At 44.1% G+C, this 6,876-nt stretch overlaps 1 protein-coding gene across 1 annotated transcript in view; it reads left to right on the top strand.

Annotated features, from left to right (window-relative positions):
* The first annotated feature begins 768 nt into the window (after positions 1 to 768).
* PAQR8 (progestin and adipoQ receptor family member 8) overlaps positions 769 to 6,876 on the top strand; it is a 29,610-nt gene continuing 23,502 nt past the window's right edge. Inside the window, exon 1 of the mRNA XM_021709779.1 lies at positions 769 to 855. The gene's annotated coding sequence lies outside the window, so the exon portion shown is untranslated. The remainder of the gene's footprint in view (positions 856 to 6,876) is intronic.

Here is a 6,876-nt window from a genome sequence, read left to right as displayed (position 1 = left end):
TCCCCAGACTGGAGTGCAGTAGCCGCTCCCAGCCACCGCAGCCTCGACCTGCTGGGCTCCGGCGATCCTTTCGCCTCAGCCTTCCAAGTAGCTGGAACTACAGGCGTGCACTACCATGCCCGGCTAATTTTTTGATTTATTGTAGAGATGAGGTCTCGCCAAGTTGCCTAGGCGGGTCTCGAACCCGCGGGCTCAGGCAGTCCTCTCACCTCAGCCTTCCAAAGTGCTGGGATTACAGACTGAGCCACCGAGCCCAGCTGCAAATATTTTAAAATGGTTTTTGTTATTGATACAACTGCTTTTTAAAAAAGTCTAATGGGGCTGGGTGCAGTGGCTCATGTCTGTAATCCCAGTGTTTGTGAGGCCGAGGTGGGAGGTTACTTAAGGCCAGTTAAAACCTGTCTGGGCAACATAGCAAGACCCCATCTCTACAAAAAAGAAAAAAAAATAGACAGTTATGTTGGTATGCACCTGTAGTCCCTACTGTTTGGGGCACTGAGGTGGGAGGATACCCTGAGCTCAGAAGTTTGAGATTGCAGTGAGGTATGATCACACCACTGCACTTCAGCCTGGGAGACAGAACAATACCTTGTCTCAAAAAAGGAAAAAAAAAAAAAGTCTAGTGGGAAGAACAGTGGGCCTCAAGTCACTCAGCAGTCTATAGTAGAGTCAACTCAGGAATGGCTGCTCCCTTCTGAGCCTGCCCCCTTCAGGAGCCTGTGGCAGACACATCATCACAACACCTTTTCCTCCCAGCTCCAGCCCGGCCTGCATGCCCCTCAACACGATGCCAGGAAGCTGTTACCAAGCAACAGGGGTTGGCATGAAGGATGAAATCTATTTGCTGTTTCCCAAGTAAGTGGTCTATGAGACTCTTCCCACACTTTGTATGAGCCTTTGAGCCCGTGGTCACATCAGGTCCCTAACAGCTAGGGGGCAGTTTTCCTTGTTCACCAAGGATCAGATCAAAGAGAGGGAAAATGTTTCCACCCAAGGATGCCAAACTCTTTCTGGAAAGCAGAGGACAAGGGGAATTGTTGTAAACACTGATGGGTCATGAAGGATTTAGAGGACCCAACTCTTACTTTTCACCGGTGGGTCAGTCCTCTAGTGGGTTTGCAGACTGGTTGGTTAGACAGTAAGACTAAATAAAGTCATCCTTCTCGTGGGAAAAAAGGAATGCTAATACAGTGCTGAGGGGATGAAAGAAATCAAAACCCAGAGCTGTCCTTCAGGAATTCCTAATCTGCTGTAGCAGTTGTATTAAGTTTTAGATGTATTAAGTTCTGTGTGGTTTAACGAGATGGGAAGGCAAGAAACTGAGTAGCTGGGAACTACAGGTGCATGCCATCACACCTAGTTAATTTATTTTTATTTTTTGTAGAGATGAGATCTTGCTATTTGCCCAGGCTGATCTTGAACTCCTGTACTCAAGAAACTTAGTCCTAGTTATAATTAACCCATCCTTAGCTGACATAATTCTCTTTACTTTTGAAGAAATTTACAGGGTATGAAGATAATGCTGACCAGGCTTGGTGGCTCATGCCTGTAATCCCAGCACTTTGGGATGCCGAGTACAGCAGTTCGAGATCAGCCTGGGCAAATACCAAGACCTCATCTCTACAAAAAATAAAAATAAATTAGCCAGGTGTGATGGCATGCGCCTGTAGCTCCTAGCTATTCAGGAGGCTGAGGCAGGAGGGTCACTTGAGTCTGGGAGTTGGAGGCTGTGGTGAGCCTGATGTGCCACTGAATTTCAGCCTGAGAGACAGAGTGAGACAAAAACAAAACAAAACAAGAATGAAAGAAAGAAGGAAAAGAAAAGATAATACCTATGAAGCATCAGGACTTCCTGACAGAAGAGGTTGTAAGTGTTCATAGCCATATTATTATTATTATTATTATTATTATTATTTTGAGTTGGGGTCTCACTGTCACCCAGGCTGGAGTGCAGTGGCATACTCACGGCCATCCCAGCGTCAACCTGCTGGGCTCCGACAATCCTTCCGCCTCAACCTTCCAAGGAGCCAGAACTACAGGTGCGCACTACCATGCCTGGCTTATTATTATTATTATTATTGGTCTTTGGTTTTTTTGAGTTGGAGTCTCACTGTCGCCCAGACTGGAGTGCAGTGGCCGTTCCCAGCCACCGCAGCCTTGACCTGCTGGGCTCCGGTGATCCTTCCTCCTCAGCCTTCCAAGTAGCTGGAACTACAGGCACGTGCTACCACACCTGGCTAATTTTTTGATTTATTGTAGACATGAGGTCTCCCCAAGTTGCCCAGGTGGGTCTCGAACCTGCGGGCCCAGGCAATCCACTCACCTCAGCTTCCCAAGGTGCTGGGATTACAGGCTGAGCCACCGAACCTGGCTTGATTATTTATTGTAGAGACAAGTTCTCGCCAAGTTGCCTGAGCTGGGCTTGAGCCCGCAGGCTCAGCCAATCCACTCGCCTTGGCCTCCCAAAGTTCTGGGATTACAGGCTGAGCCACCGAACCCAGCCTCATGGCCATATTATAGATCATGTACTGGGCAGCACAAATGGCTCAGGCCAGTCTTTAGTCACCGGAAATCATTATCAGCTGATAGGATTTGCTTACACAAGCTGCAGGGGCTGTTCCAGGCCTGCCTGTTTCTAGGAATGTTGACAGAGGATGCCAGGCTGCCTTCTGGGTGGTTAAGATCAGGCTGTGTGCACACAGGTGTGGTTTTCTTTTGCTGCTGTTTTCATCAACGGTATATTCTTTTGCAAGGAAAAGTCAAGCCGAGGCTCATCCTGGAATGCTCCGATTTAACAGCAGGATGGACAGCGTTGCTTTTCCTTTTCAGAAGTCTCAGCTGGATATTGGTTGTGGGAAGAGAAAGAGGAGAAAAAGAAACCATATTAGATTAGCTAAGTATTTAAAAAGATATTTTCTAAAAATCAGGTAAGAGACCCATTAATTATATACTTGTATCTAGAAATGCTTATCTGAAATTGTACTTCAGGCCAGCGCATTGACTCATGCCTGTAATCCCAGCACTTTAGTAGGCTAAGGTAAGAGGATTGCTTGAGCCCAGGAGTTTGAGACAAGCCTGGACAACACAGCAAGACCTCATCACTACAAAAAAATCAACAAATAAGCGAGGCATGGTGGTGCACACCTGTAGTACCCGGTTCAACAGGATGAGGCAGAAGGATCTCATGGACCCAGGAGGTCGAGGCTATAGTGAGTTGTGATTGTGTCACCATACTCCAACTTGGGCGACAGAGTGAGAGCTCGACTCAAATAAACAAACCCAAACATCGTACGTCAGCTGAAGTCACTCCTGGCTTACTATTATTATTATTTTTGCATCTTTTTGGATGTCAGATAAAAAGAGGCCCCCCAAATCATCATTTGCTTATTTGGGAGTATCAAAATAATGGAATTCTCTGGAGGGGTGAGGCGGGTGAGGCTGAACTAGCAAGTTGGAGAATGACTGCAGCCTTCCAGTGGATACTACAACCTTTGTCAAAGGGAGTGCTGGGCGAGATGAAACTGCAAGTGCTGACCTTGAATTTTCTAGTAGCATTGAGTGCTTGTTTCTTCCTAGCTCACGTGATCTGTGGACTTGCCCAAATAGCTTTTGGCTGGTACTGTATCTTTGTTTTCTAAAAGCAACTTGAGGACTTTAAAATGCACCCTTTAGCTTTAAAATCTATCTTATTTGAATGTTAATTTGATGGTGATCTTATATACTGTTGGCTATTAGACACCAAATAAGCCTAAAACTCAAAAGTGACCCTTTCTGGACTGGCAGTCATCTCGTCTTAATGCTTGTAACGCACTCATTTTTTTTCGACTTTAATTCAGAAATTTCAAGTTGTTGGCCTTTATTATTATTTGCAGTTCACAGATGGCACTGATGGTACTGGAAGGATTGTAGTTTATTTTGAAGTATGTGATTCATTTAATTCAATGGGAGTAGGTCTGCCTTCCAGTCTGCCTTGCCTCTAAGATCAATACGACCTCAAAGAAGGAAGTCATCAGTTTTTTTAATGGCGCTTATGAGGGATGTACCTTGATGGATATTAATGACTATATCTACTTATCTACAGCAATATAACTTTGATTAATCACAGTCTTCAATTAAACTAACTTGCTGACACATTCCACTTCGGAGAGAAAAAAAATCAGAGAAATCAAGAACTTTTGTTTAAGAGCAACCTCCCAGTAAGGTCCTAGGCTTACTACACATATATCCAGTCTTCTTGATCACTGGTATGTCCATCAGCCAAGCTGCATAATAGAAAGAGATGACGGACTTGAACAAAATTATATCCACTTACACAGTTAGGAAATTGGACCCACACACTGTAGAATGATTTCCTATAAATGAAGTTGAGACAGAAAGCATTTCCTGAATCGCATAAAAGTTTAGGGCACGGGATCTGAAGCCAGACAACTTGGGCACAGGTTGTAGCTCCACCTCTTCCTATCTGGGCGACATTGGGCAAGGGACTTAGTCTGTTTCCTCATCTGAACTATAGCTAAAAATAGTAGATTCCATTTCATAGAGTTGTGAAGAATCAGTGAGTTGCATTTATTTATGTAGCTAAGTCACATGCAACGAACACAGAACCATGCCTAGCATACAGCAAGTGCTCAATATAGGTGAGACATAATAATTGTTATTGGCAACTGAAGAAAGAGGAATACCAAGTGAAGAAGAAGGAATGATGTATCTCTGATTTCTGGCTTGAGCTCCTGGGTGCAGCCATTTACTGAAATAGGAACAAGAAGCACAATACAGAGGTAGGTTTAGTGGAGGAAGCTTGATTCTCTTTTGCTAGTGTTCATCTTGAGGTATCTTTGTTACAGCTGAGCAGAGCTATCAAGTAGGTGTCACACACCCCATTCCACATCATAACTCATCTTTCAGTAGACTGCAAATTCTCTGTTTGGTCTGTTAAAGGACTTTTTGTGAGCGTTCCAAACAACTAAATTCCATGTGCTTTGAGAGACCCAAGAAACCAAGAAACTTAAAAGGCCATACTTGCTGTAAAAGTAGTGTTTAGTTCACTATATTTTATATATCCCTACCTCATGTTCATTGTACTTTATGAAATCCTTGTACTTTAAATCCTACCTCAGACCCCGTAGAATTAGGCATATGTCGGGTGCCGGGTAGCGACTGATTGTGTAATTATATAATGTCTTAAGTAGTGTTTGTATTTAGAACTCTTGGGTTAAGCATTGTTAGTCCCAATTGCCATGCTGACTTCTGCTTTTACAATGGGATGTCAATGTTAAAGCGATAAGCCCCTTTCAGACATTCCTTTGCAGCAGACTTGGAGACGCTAGTAATCTGCCTGCTTGCTCAGGTTAATTTATACGCAGTGACTGTATGAACCTAACTTATCTGACATCCCACTCTGCCCGTTGGGTGGGTTTCTGTCAATCACGGGCAGTCAGGTTGAAGCCCACGAAAGGCACCTACCAATACCAAGTGTTCCCGTACCCATTAGGAGAGATTACCCAATCATATAAAACCAAGTTTAGAGTTCTTTCCCCTCCCTCTGTAATGGTGTATAAAGACTGCTTGCCATGCTGGATCGGGGCTCTCGTCCCTGAAGCCACAGCCGGCTTCGTTCGTGAGCCCAGACTCGAGCCTGAATAAAGACCCTTGTGTGTTTGCATCAGAGCTGGCTCTTTGGTGGTCTCTCGGATTTTGAAATTTGGGTTTAACAGCTTCAGAATGTCTATCTGGACTGATTATGGTGACTCATGCCTGTAATCCTAGCACTTGGGAGGCCAAGGTGGGAGGATTGCATGAGGCCAGGAATTTGAGACCAACCTAGGCAACACAGCGAGACCTCCTCTCTACAAAAAAAAAAACGAAGAAGAAAGAGAAAACTATTTGGGCATGGTGGCACATGCCTGTAGTACCAGCTACTCAGAAGACTGAGGCAGAAAGATCGCTTGAGCCCTGGAGTTTGAGGCTGCAGTGAGCTGGAGTCAATGCCACTGCACCCAGCCTAAGCAACAGAGTGAGACCTTGACACTCAGTAAACACTTGTTAAAGAGATAATTGCTTTCTAAAAGCCCTAAGTTGCTTGTGAAGGGTAATATATTAATATAAAAGATAAACATGTTAATGACTAAAGCCAAATTGAGATTTTGACATAGAAACAAGGAAAGATCAGAATGCTTTCAGTATGTCTTTCTTTTACTCATTTATTTATTCATTTCTACAATGAATATTTACTGAGCACTTACTCATACCAAGTACTGTTCTAAGTACAGAGGATACAACAGTGAACAAAATGGACAACAATCTCTCTGTTAGTAGGACTTATATTTGGGCCAGCAGGAAGGCTAGGAAAAATAGATAATAACTATCATAAATAAAAATAATATACTAACCTCACACCCATTAGGATGGTTACCATTAAAAGAAAGCAAAAATTAAAAAGTGTTGGTGGCTGAGTATGGTGGCTCATGCCTGTAATCCTAGCACTTTGGGAGGACAAGGTGGGAGAATCACTGCAGCTCAAGAGTTCAAGACTAGCCTGGGCAACATAGCGAGACCTCATTTCTACAAAAAATTTTTTTAAATAGCCAAGTGTGGTTGCATGTGCACGTAGTCCTAGGTGTTTGGGAGACTGAGGTGGAAGGATCACCTGAGCTCAGGAGTCTGAGGCTGCAGTGAGCTGTGATCATGCCACTGCATTCCAGTTTGGGTGACAGAGTAAAACTCCAACTGGGGGAAAAAAAAAGAAAGAAAGAATTGATGAGGAGTGGAGAAATTGGAACACTTGTGCACTATTGGTAGGAATATAAAAAAGCACAGCTTCAGCCGGGCTCGGTGGCTCAGCCTGTAATCCCGCGCCTTTGGGAGGCTGAAGTGAGT

This window comes from Carlito syrichta, unplaced genomic scaffold (assembly GCF_000164805.1).
Source record: "Carlito syrichta isolate Samal-C Ts95f unplaced genomic scaffold, Tarsius_syrichta-2.0.1 Scaffold282660, whole genome shotgun sequence".
Lineage (NCBI taxonomy): Eukaryota > Metazoa > Chordata > Mammalia > Primates > Tarsiidae > Carlito > Carlito syrichta.
Note: the sequence above shows the minus strand (reverse complement) of the source record. Positions and strands in the feature narration are given on the sequence as shown.